Source organism: Protopterus annectens, chromosome 1.part1 (genome assembly GCF_019279795.1).
Source record: "Protopterus annectens isolate FY-2018-M chromosome 1.part1, PAN1.0, whole genome shotgun sequence".
Lineage (NCBI taxonomy): Eukaryota > Metazoa > Chordata > Ceratodontiformes > Protopteridae > Protopterus > Protopterus annectens.
Genome location: NC_056726.1, coordinates 1,035,807,993 through 1,035,821,085, shown reverse-complemented (window position 1 = coordinate 1,035,821,085; position 13,093 = coordinate 1,035,807,993). Strand labels below are relative to the sequence as shown.

Sequence of the window (13,093 nt, the reverse complement as noted above, 5' to 3'; positions counted from 1 at the left end):
TGGATGTCTGAGTCATGTCTTATACATGCGTTGGCCAGTTGCACAAATGAGCAGTGCATCCCTTAAACTTGGGGAAAAAATACAGAGGAAACAGTAAACAATTAGTCATACAATATTAATTAGAAATAATCCTAATATATATCAGACAAAGGAGAGGAAATTGCCCTGCAATCAACCTGTTGCAGACAGCAAACTTAAACGGAAGTGCATAGCTCACAGACTGTTAGAGTAAAACATCTGGACCAAGCCATAAATAATTAGGGGACAAACGCACAAATATAGGGACAATTTTTATAAATTCCTCTTACAAACTTAGTTGCTAGAGTAACAGGTTTTGCATTAGCATTAATTTTCTGATGTGTATGATATCTGAATCTCAAATGTCTGTCATTATTTTCTGACTTCAGTCATCAAAGAGTTGGCAATGATTTGCCAGAAAAAAACACAATTTTAGGGGTAACAGGCCAAAAATATGAGGCAAACATCTGGACATTCTGAGAAAATCTGTATAGTTGAGTAGTATGCGGAAGTGCTTTCTACATTCATAGAGCAGTTTCACGGCCATATGCACTGGTGCGTGCCACAAACCCTTGTTTAAGTGTGCAGAGCTTTATTAATATTCATTGTGCGCCACCACCGCAGGCAGTACTTTGTGTACATGGCTATACTTTGGTAGGAGTTTATTGAATCCTGGCGTATGTCAGAACTGGAAAGGTTGGGACTTGAAACCATATATCAGCATGCATATGTTCAAAATAGATGTATCACCGCATGTAACATGATGTTCTATAACAATATAATATCTATGAATGAAACATTGTGCTGTGATATCATTTATATAGATTTAACTTCAGCATTTGATAGAGCCGTAGACAAAACACTGATGAATAAATTAGAATATGAGGTATTGTTATACTCTTGATAAGATGGATAACTGCATGGCTTACAAATAGGATACAGCAAGTAGCGTACAGCAATTGGACAGGTAAAATTCGATGTTGCAGTCAGGGATCTGTCTTTTTTATATGAGGTGTCCTACAATCTGTATTCAGATGACTTGAAAATGAATAAATTGATAACGCGCATTATAGATAGGGCATGTCTGCAAGAGAATTTGACTAAATTAACCATTTGGGCACAGGAGAATAATATGCTGATTTGTACATCAAAAACTAAGCATATGAGATAATGTGAAAGGTGAATATTTAACACAGCACACAGTGAATGAAACCATAGATTCATTTAAGTACCTGGGTATATGTGTAGATCCAGCTTTAAGATTTTCTGATCATATCAGCCAATTGGTTAATGATAGTTATAGAACTATAGGTTGCATAAAAAGATTTATAAAGTCAAGGACATGAGACATGATGAAGTTACTGCTTGTAATCTACATTAGATCCAAACTTGAGTATGGGACAACAATATGGAAACCTTATAAGAAAACAGGCATGAGTAAATTGGAATGAGTATGGCGGAAATATACCAAGGGCATCTATGAATGTGAAAATTTATTTTTATTTAACATTTGTTTACCAGGAAAGTCCAACTTGGAACAAAGCCAATCTTCAGCAGAGGCCCAGGGAGAAACACTCCAAACACATGTCTTTGTAACATGGGAGGAAGCCGGAACACCCAGAGGAAACCCTCACAGATGCAGGGAGAACATGCAGACTCTGCATAGAAGGCACACCAGCCAAGAATCAAACCTGAAAACCTCTTGCTGTGCAGTGACAATGCAACTGCTGCACTACTGGGGTTTAACATTTAAGTTGTTGTGAAAGACTAAAATATCTGAACTTGTATAGTGTGTCATATAGATATTTAGGAGGAGACCTTATTCAAGTATATAGGGCATTTAGAGACAACTACCTCTGTGAATGTTTTGGGTTATCAAAATGTTGTAGAGAATCATCAGAAAACCTATGTAGACAATTCTATAGGAATGAAAAGTGTACTAATTGTGCTGTGAGAGAGTAGCTGATGCATGGAATAGACAACCAAATCATATTAAAGTAACTATTAATTTAGATATTTTTAAGAACAGCCTGGACATTTATTATGGGGACAACTGTTTTGATATATTGGCATGCTAGAAGGGCATTATTGTCCATGCTTGTAATATTTGTATACATGTATGTATGTATTTACTAGGTATAACACAGACTCTGTATGCTGCCCTATAGGAGGAAGAGTTGTACAGACCATCTACTTTGGGCATGAACTGTGGTTCTCAGATTCCTCAAGATAGGAGAACACAGATTACAGACTGCTTGCCATGTCAAGGCTAACTACTTCATGGTGTAAAATATGGTTCTACGTGATTCTGACATTTTGACTACTGTCACCAAATGGTCATGGGTGAAAAGTGGATTGAGGATCTGGCCTACTCTGACCTACGTCAGGGGCTCATGCTAACTGTGGGAGAGGTGTATGGCCATTTTTGGGCAGTGTGTGCCTATCATAAAGCCCAGCAGCCTTGAGTCAGTAAGCTACTGGCTGGGTGGTGTCTAGTGGCCCATCTTGCATTACTTGGGATAGCTCTGTTGAGTGAAAGCTGTCCGTTTGTAGAGGTCAAAGAGAACAGATTATGGTGGTTCTGGCACATGTGTAAAAAAAGTAGAAAACAATCTAATGAATAAGATATGGGACAGACAGGAAGAATCAAGAGGAGACATGGACATCCAGGAAAGAATTGGATGGACTTTGTGAGAGAAGACCTGCTACAGTCAGACATGAGTGTCAAAGAAGACAGGTGACTGGCATTGAAACAAGAGAGATGGTGACAGTTTACAAGATGCCCCTACTCCATGTTGAAAATGGGAAAAACGGGTTTGATGATGATGATGATTGATGATGTTCTTTATGGATCTAGGGAAGGAACGTGACCATTTACTCAGGAATGCCTTGCAGTGTGCATTACAACTGCATGGGATACCAGAGTTACTATTGCCAGACATCTGGCCTGTGTTTTTTGCAGAATGGAAACTTCTGTCAGTATTCCACTTTAATTTTATTAATTTGCTAACTTAAGAACTCTACTAAACACAAGCTTATTTTCATAGATGAAGTGTACCCTCAGGTTAAGTGATTTGTTGAGAGACACATTTTAGGCAAATGAAAGGGAAGTACCCAAACCCCTGGAGAACAGGATGAAGCTGTTTATCAGCTCATAATCCTGTGAAATATAGTGGAGCCAGAGGATTTGTATAGAGCATCAATACATCACATTTATTACACCCCAAACTCCTAAATCCCACATTAATAACATTAATAGTTGGATATGTGACTCTGTCATTGGTAAATATTCCCTCAGCCCTCGTTTATGATATTATTGGCAGGCTATCAAGACATAACACATATATGGACACTTAGGAAGTAAGGATTTCATATTTATTGCTTGCAAACAATGTTGCCCTCTTGCTATCATGTCACTGGTTTCTTTTTTGTTTTCTTTTTTGTTTTTTTTGTAGATCATTGCTGATAATAAATCAGATAGGAGGATAGCCTGCACCTTGAAACCACAAGTGATGTTTCTCTCTCAAAAAAAGTGACATGCTGTGGAATGTAAAATGGGATTAGCTATATCCAGTTGAGGAGTTTAAGTGCTCAGGGGTCTCATTCAGAAAGTATAGCAGAGACCATCAGAAGATGCAGCATTTCCAATACCGCAGCCTTTGTCACAGAGTCTGCTGGTGAAGTGTGAGCTGAATGGTAGGACCTGTAGAGCAGTTCTAGCATTGTGGGCATTGCTCCACAGTGTGATGTTGATGTGAGAGCTGAGTTGACAGGGCATGTGCAGAAGTTCTAGTACTGCAGGTATTGTTCCAGAGTACGAAAATTAAGTGTGAGCTGAGTGGTAGGACCTGTGGAGCAGCTCTAGCTTTGTGAGGATTGTTCTACAGTATGATGCTGAAATGAGACCGTAATGATAGGACATGTGCAACAGTTATAGTACTGCAGATATTGTTCCAGAGTATGCTAGTTAAGTGTGAGCTGAATGGTAGAACCTGTAGAGCAGTTCTAGCAATGTGGGCATTGTTACACAGTGGGTTGATGATGTGAGAGCTGAGTTGACAGGGCATGTGCAGCAGTTCTAGTACTGCAGGTATTGTTCCAGAGTACGGTAATTAAGTGTGAGCTGAGTGGTAGGACCTGTGGAGCAGCTCTAGCTTTGTGAGGATTGTTCTACAATATGATGTTGAAATGAGACTGGAATGATAGGACATGTGCAACAGTTCTAGTACTGCAGGTATTGTTCCAGAGTATGCTAGTTAAGTGTGAGCTGAGTGGTAGGACCTGTGGAGCAGTTCTAGCTTTGTGAAGATTGTTCCACAGTATGATGCTGAAGTGAGAGCAGAATGATAGGACGTGTGCAGCAGTTCTAGTACTGCAAGTATTGTTCCAGAGTACGCAAGTTAAGTGAGAACTAAGTGATAAGTCAGAATTATTAATTCATCAGTCATGTCTACATCCCCATTCTCATCTCTGGTGATGGGCATTTGGTAGTGGTGAAACTCATGAAGACAAGAATATAAGTAGTGGAAGGGAGATTCCTTTGCAAGGTTACTGGACGCATTCTGTGTGAACAAGTCTGATGTTCTGCAAACTGGAAGGGCCTCAGTTCCAGCTTTTAAGCTGTTGCTTGAGTTAGCTTGTACACTACTGAAAAAACTCTCAGTGTTTCCTGTTTGTAGAACATTGAGCAAGGCTCACTCAGAGGGGGCCATGAGACAGAACCAGGACATACTGGAAAGCATATTCACCTAGACTGATGGGAAGTATTGGGTGATCCCAGCCAATGAGCTGCGGACTGTTGCTGGAGACAGAGAAGTGTGGTCTGTGTATCTCAACTTGCTGCTACTATGACTATAAGCAGAACAGGTAGGATGGAAAGTGTGAGACTGAATTATTGCACTGTAGTCTAACTCATCAAAATGCAATTCAGACATTGTCTTAAGTGTGTGATCTACAGGTTAGTGCAAGCCAGGTATTTCTGGAGGACCACTTATATCCTTCATGCCTTATCTCAATACACTAACACTCTGTGCTGCACAAGTCCAGTAACAAATGCTATGTTGCTGTCTATAATGTAAATATATAAATAGAGTTAAACAGTCAACTAGGAATTTTTCTGTTTTCTTATGTAATAGCTTCATTGTGTAACAGTTTCACTTATTTAAGGTTCATACGCCTTACTAGGCTAATGATCACTAGGGCCTTTATATGCCTAGCCATGCAACTCAACCCAATTATTTCTCTGTGTATCATGAACATTTATTAGGAGGGGGTATGTTAGTTAGGAAGTTTACAAAGGTTATATGATGGGGTATGTTAGTTTGGGCATAGTTACCATCTGCTTCTGTCTATAAGAGACATGGTGGCCAGACCTGAGGTGAATTTATGATTTTCCATCCATTGGCAAAGGGTACACTTAGATAGGGTTAGCAATGGTGTCTGCTTCACATAATTGGTGAACCTATTCCAGATTTTGGGAATCCTCTGAGATACATATCTGTCTTGTCAACATGTCCTATTTATGTTGCAAGCAAAATGTAATCCTTGCATCTAGTGGTACTGATGCTGACACTGCTACTTGTTCACCTCTCCTTGTTTACCACTGATGAGAAGTCAATATAACATTAATGTAACATAACATTAACAGAACATTGAAATAACATTAACATAACATAACATAGCATAACATAACATTACATTACATAGCATAACATAAATACAAATAGAGAAAGCACCACAACAGGATAGAGCAATGGATATCCAAATTAAGGGGAAACCAATGGAACAGGAAGCAATTGGTCAGGTGCCATATCAAGATATTTTGGAGCCTTCCACAGGAAACCAGTATAAATGCTGAATTGAAGCTTGACAGCAAGGAAAGGAACAGGAAACTGTGGAAACTCTGACAATTCAATGTTGAGGACTGATAGTCCAGTGAGTTCCCATATGACAGAACAGATGACACATGATGAAACTGAAGAGAATGTGCCACAGGAAGATGCTATAGAACGTTCTATAAAATGCACGCAGGAAATGGAGAACAAGGGATGTGCCCTCAGTATGGAAGAAAATGAGTTAACAGAAGAGTTGCTTGATTTAATAGACATAGAAATGTATATCAAGATCAATGAGAGAAATAGACTGCAGCAGGTTAATAAAACCCCAAAAGTCAGAAGCTAGATAGAACAAATGAACATAGTAATTAGGACTGTCCATAGAGATCCATGAAATATAACAGAAGTAAACAGAATATATTACTGTGCTGCTAAATTAATAACTGATAAAGTTCTACCACAGGAACACAGAGTAGCGAGAGAAAAGAGGTGGTGAAAGTGAATACCATCATGGAAATATCGAACAGAGAAAACTATAAAGCAGCAAAGACAAGACGTGTTATTGTTAGAGGATTATAGAAGAGGGAATAGATCAAAAAAGTACTAAGAAGGATAGATGTGATAAAAGCAGCGTGCAGTATTAGAAGAGACCAGGGTCTATCATGCACTACTGGAGATAAACTAAACATTTCAAAACAGGCAGAAAGACGTAGAAGATATGAAGACAAACACAAGGGAAAAACACAAAATAAGCAATTTACTGATGACCCAAAAAAGTTTTATAGAGAATTGGGAAATAAGGTGAAAGGAATTGAAAGCCCACCAAAAAAAGAGGAACTAGATACATTTTGGAGAAGTATCTGTGAAGATCTTGTGGAACATAACAAAGATGCTAAATGGATAGAAAAAGTAAAAGAAAGAATAAGTGGTTTAAAGGTACTGGATATGAAATGGGATGGAATAACAGCCAGAGAGATTGAAACGAAGTTAAGAAAAGCCTCTAACTAGAAAACCCCAGGCCCAGATGCAGTATTTAAGTTTTGGCTTAAAGTATTAACTTCTTTGCATGAGGATTTAGCTATGAGTAAGAACTATTTATATGTACACCCCGAACACACACTGCACTGGTTAACAACAGTAAAAACAATGCTCTTACTTAAGAGTGAACCTGCAAGCTACCCTAAAAATTACAGACCAATAACTTGTCTTCCAATGACGTATAAACTGTACATGGGAAGTGACGCCGACAGAGTTTATAGTCATTTACAAGAAAACTCCATTATGGCAGTAGAATAAAAGAAAGTCATATGGAACAAAGAATCATTTGTTGTTAAACAAAGTTATAGTGGAGAACTGTAAGAGGAAGAATCTAAGTATGGCATGGATTGACTACAAAAAGCATTTGATTTTGATAGTATAGGTTCATAGGTGTGTACGAGGCTAAAGGCCCTTAGACCTTTACAAGCCTAGCCATAGGATTACTCTGGCATAGTTCCACCCGACCTTAGTTCCAAATGCCTCTGTTGAATAGAGCCACTGGTGTTATCCCCAGGGTGAATTTTCTGTTTCCCATCCACTCATCAAGATTTCTCTTGAAGAGGGTCAGCGAGGTGCTCTGATCCCACATTCATGGATAAAAGAGTGCTTAAAAATGTATAAGATACACCCTGCACTGATTGACTACATTACAGTAACCAGTGGCAGACCACTTTGCAATTAAGCTATTATTATCCCAGGGATAAAAATAAACAGGGGGATATCCAGGGTGACTCCTTTCACCATTGCTATTCTGTCTTGCCATTAATCCATTAAGCTGTTTACTTAACAGCTTAGGCCATGGCTACAATTTGACATCTACAAAACAGCAAAATCTAATGACTTGTCATCTTCTCTTTGTTAATGATTTAAAACTGTATAGCTCATCAGATGAGGAACTGAAAGCACAGCTGCAGGTTGTCAAAACTTTCTCAGATTATATTGGAATGTCGTTTGGTCTTGATAAATGTGCAAAAGCAACCTTTAAAAAAGGAAAACTGCAGCATCAGGAAAATATCAGTTTGGGACAAGAATGTGATATAAAAGAACTTGAGCAAGAGGGGGTGTATAAATATTTGGGAACGGTTGAAGGATCAACAATACAACATGAAAAAATGTGAATAAACCTCAGTAGGGAGTACTTTAGAAGAGTTAAATTAATCCTAAAAACAGCATTGACATCTAGGAACAAGATCCAAGCTATAAATCAATTTGCTCTTCCTGTCCTAACTTATAGTTTTGGAGTGATTGACTGCCCCCCAAAATTGCTGGCTATACCGGATATTAAAATAAGAATGATGCTTTATGCTTACCAAATGATTTATAAAAATCAGTGTATACCAAGATTATATATTCCTCATTCAAAGGAGGGATGGGCCTCCTTGAAATTGATTACATGTATAGATCTGCAGTCGTGGGACTCCACACATATCTACTGACCTCACAAGATCCAAATATAGTGAAAGTTTTGAAACATGTGGAGAATAAATCTAATATGATTTCTCTGCTTAATCTAGCAGAAGCATATCGATGTCAAGCAGGAATGGAAATCAAACCAGAAGTAGATAAAAATCAGGCAGCAACTGAATGTGCTAAAAAACAAAAGAAAGAATATAAAGTGAAGGACCAGATGAGAAGGCAAGAAATGTAGAAAAAACATAAATATAGTTGCAAGTATAGAAAACGTCATGAAGAGCTTCATGTTTATCAAGAATGAATGCAGGAATGGTTCAGGAGACGTGAATTCACATCAAGAAATGAAAGGTTAATATTAGCAGCCTAAGATAGTGGGCTACATACACCCTGGTTTACAAAGTCCATTGAACACGTGGGAGAAACAGACATATGTAAGTTTTGTAAAACTGAATTGGAAACAGTCACACACCTTGTTGCTGGTTGCGACACACTAATGGCAGAGGGACTGTATACTGAAAGGCATAATAATGTGGCAAGACTTACACTGGAGATGGTGCAAATATTATGGTATCGAAGTGGCTGAAAAACATTGGAAACATGAGCCACAAAGAATCATAGAAAATGATGAAGTTTATATCACATGGGATCAACCAATACCAACAGTCCAAAAGATAGATGCTAGAAAACTGGATACAGTGGTCAAAGAAAAGAAGACAAGAGTAGCATTGATCATTGAAATTGCCACACCCAGTGACTACAGTGTCTTGCATACAGAGAGACACAAAATCATAAAATACCTTGATATACAGGCAGAAATGAGAGCCAAGTGGAAGAAAGATACCCAGACAGTTCCAGTAGTAGTAGGAGCAACTGGTCTTATAAAAAATAATTTACAATTGTATTTAGATATGTTACCAATTCATGTAACACCATACGAACTGCAGAAGGAGTCATTACTGGGCACATTGTGGGTGCTGTGAAGAGCACTTTTGGCTAACATCAAAGAGTGAAACAATACTAATTTTATGAACTTTAATCGTACTCTGAATTAGGAATGGTCCAGTCCCATCATGGTATTAGAAACCCAAAAGAGTTGGAGAAATTAAAAAGACATGACATAACATAACATAACATGACATAACATAACATAACATAACATAACACGACATAATTGAAAGTCAGTTTGCTGTATTGAGAGCCCTTGTTGTGGATAAAAATGAGTAGCCGATCAGTTCACCTACCCTGTTAAGAAACTGATAATGACAATACTTAATAATAATAGAAAAAATCACTGATTTTGATTTCAAAACATAAAAGTATGAGGACTTTAGGAAATTGGGGAGTCTTTGTGCTTATGAGTAGACAGAAAAGTTTTGCTTATAGCATAGTTTGATCCATGCAATAGTGCATGGGTGCTGCAAAATATTCTGGGTGCTAACACACTACTGCATACAGTTTCCCTTCTTTCAAAGCAGGGGTGATGATGATTCATGCTGGTGTGTATAGTTCATTTCCTCATGCATTACCCTGCTAGCAAACTAGTCGATATAATTTCCAGAGTATGATGGCTCTTATGAGCACTGTCAAAATAATTACCACCTGCCATGCTATGACAGCTCTTTTGATAAAGCAAGCTCTCTTGATGCTGCTACTTGACAGCTATGTTTTATTAGCTGTCAAGCAACAAAGCTACAAACCAGCAGTTTCCAGTTTGTGCAACAGTGAACAAATAAAACTTGTTTTCTGTTAGCATTTATTTTCCATTGCTATAAAATACAATGCAAAATATCACATTTCCAATATGATCTCAAAGTCACAGCTTGAGTCATAGAAGAGCAGTTTGGGTATATCACTTTTGCCACAGAAAGCTAATACACTGTCGACAGCTACTCTATCTCCTTAAATGCAGAGAAAGTTGTCACAGATCCAAATCAGACAGAAAATTACTGCAATGCCAAAGGTTGCTCTTTGGACTTATTAAGGCAAAATGTCATAGTTATACATCGATAAATTTTCTGTTCGAGAACCTAAGTTCGAGTACTTCAAAGAAGTGCTTATTTAGCACTAGATTGTTAAAATCTGTGCTCTAACAAAGCACAAATAAGATTATTATTGTATAAGAGTAATATAATTTTTAATACATCTCTTACATCTGTGATAAAAAATACATGTAGTAGCAGATGCATTTGGCATTTATTATTCAAAACTCAAAACAATTAATGAGTGTTCTACTTGTCAAGTGCCTGAGTGATTTTGGCTTAGTGAACTGTTGTCTGCTGTTTGTTTACTTTCCTGTAAGCTAGTAGTATGTGTGTTTGTCTCTCTCCCAAAATTTCCTTATTTTTAGTTTACTGTCCCTGAGAATATTAAGTCAGACATCAAAATTGTTTTATCTTTTCAGTATCTCTGCAGATGCAGACATTTTTACAGTCATTCATCAAGGACATCAGAAAAGTTACTGGATGAGCCATTCGCTCTAAATAAAGAATTTGTAGCTTCAGCAAGTTTGCTCTGCATTGCTACATCCCCTTGCAGCGGTGCTCTCTGATGGTCATTTTCCATTCATTTATTATATACTTACCTATAAGTAAAACAAACCGGAGAAGGATCCAAGTGGTCCGGTGCCAAACACACTAGTTGACTGCCACACAGTGCTGATGATTGAAATACTGTATTTGGTTGAAACAAATGCTTAAAAAAAAAATTATACTGATTTTCCACAGAGTTCAGTTGAGCAGTTTTTATTCCAACGACCAAAAAAGACAAGAATTACCACGAGCGCTTTCGCCTGGTCATACCAGGCTTTCTCAAGTGTAACTCCATTACAAAATGACAAGACTTTGTACTAAAAGCACATTTCCTTAATTAAACTAATTGATACTTCACAGCTAATTACCAAGTGTTAAATTCATTACTGAATAGACTTTTTAACCCTGTGAACCCAATTGTATAAAAAATACATACTTTAAAACTCTTTATAGAACAATCCTGTTCTTTTTTTAAAAATTCATTATGCATGCTCATAAACATCAAATACTGTTTGAAAAAACATTTTTGGACATTAAAATACATGACAAAAAATGGTTAAAATGTAAAAATAAAAATAAAAAATGAAAAAATAAAAAATGAAAAAAATATAATAAATGGAATATAAATTTAAAATCACTTATGTGGCTTTATAATGAGTTCTTTTTCTTTTTTAACACTGGAGCCAAACTGGTAGCCTCATTTAAACCAGGATGCTTTGTTGCATTTAATTGCATCTGCCAGATTAGCTCCCTGATAGCTAAAAGGGTTTCCCAGTCCCCCCCTCTTTGATCTTGTTGTATTTTGTCAATGACAAAGAACTTTATGGCCATTTGTGGGCATGTTAGTGAGTGCCTGTAAAAGGCATTAACTTCTTTACCTTTAGCAATGTCATATTGATGTTCATATATTCTGCGTTTAAAAGCTCTGTCGGTTTTACCGACATAGAATGCCTGAGAAGCCTGGCATAAACCAATATAAACCACACCAGTGGTGTTGCATGTAAAATGCCCCTTGGCATGTAAAGTTGTATTTCTTGCCTTAATGCGCACTTGCGACCCTTGCAAAATATATTGACATTGCTTACATTTTCCACATGGAAATGTTCCTAACTGCATAATTGCCCTGTTACTCTTGGAGTTTAACTCATTTGTTAAATTCCTTTCAAATAACCCTTTAAGGTTAATATTGGCTTTTTTGACAAATCCTATTTTTGTAGGCACAAGTCCTGAAATTTCCTCCTGCATGGTCACCATGGGCCAAAGGTTCCTTATAGTGGCTTCTATCATTGATGCATCTTCGGTGAAGGTGTATACAAAACTTTTTGTAAACTTAGTAAGTCCAACTTTTTCCTTTTTGCAAATTTCAACCCTTGTACATAATAATGGGGGGTATTCACGATCTCTTTTTTGTATTATTTCCTCTTTAATAGATAGGAATAGCTGTTCTGGGTACCCTCTATCCAAGAATAGTTTTTTTAAAAAATCAATTTCCTGTGAGAACGCCAAATTGGTGCTGCACATTCTTGATGCCCTTATGAGTTGCCCCTTGATGATGCCCATTTTTTGTTTTAAAGGGTGCCCACTCTCAAAATGCAGGAAACTGTTAGAATACGTGGGCTTGCGGAAAATACTGGATATTAAACCAGTTCCTTCCAGATTCTTGCTTAATTTGATGTCCAAATAATGCAATTCTGTCTTACTGATGTCAAATGTGAATGAGAGGAAATCAGTGGAACTGTTTAAATACTGTATGAATTCCTTGAACTGGTTTTCAGAACCTTCCCAGAAAATACAAATATCATCCAGGAACCTCCTGTAATGCTTAATATATTTCTTCCAACTTGATGAATGTATATATTCAACCTCCCATTTGTGTAATACTATATTGGCATAAGCAGTAGCACAAGGTGCCCCCATTGCCACCCCACTCTTTTGTTTGAAAAATTTTCCGTTGCAGAGCAAAAAGTTGTTATTTAGCACAATGTCCATAAATTCAATGATCAAGCTGATGATACTGCTACTTAATTTAGTTTCAGTAGCTATCATCTGTGAAAACCATTCCATGCCCTGCTGGTGGGGGATACTCGGGAACAATTCAACAACATCCACTGTTGCCATCAAATAATTAGAATTGTCCAAATCAGAGGGTGTGTTGCTTAAAAATTCCCATGAGTCCCTGCAGACATATGGTAAAGAGGATGTATATTCCTTCAAATGCTGATCAATGAATATACTTAATGGTTCTGTTGTGCTACCTGCTCC

The 13,093-nt window shown here is 37.5% G+C and overlaps 1 protein-coding gene across 1 annotated transcript in view; it reads left to right on the top strand.

Moving 5' to 3' along the window:
• Window positions 1-13,093, top strand: part of LOC122815307 (deleted in malignant brain tumors 1 protein-like) — a 567,314-nt gene that overhangs the window by 334,874 nt on the left and 219,347 nt on the right. The gene's annotated exons all lie outside the window — the stretch shown is intronic.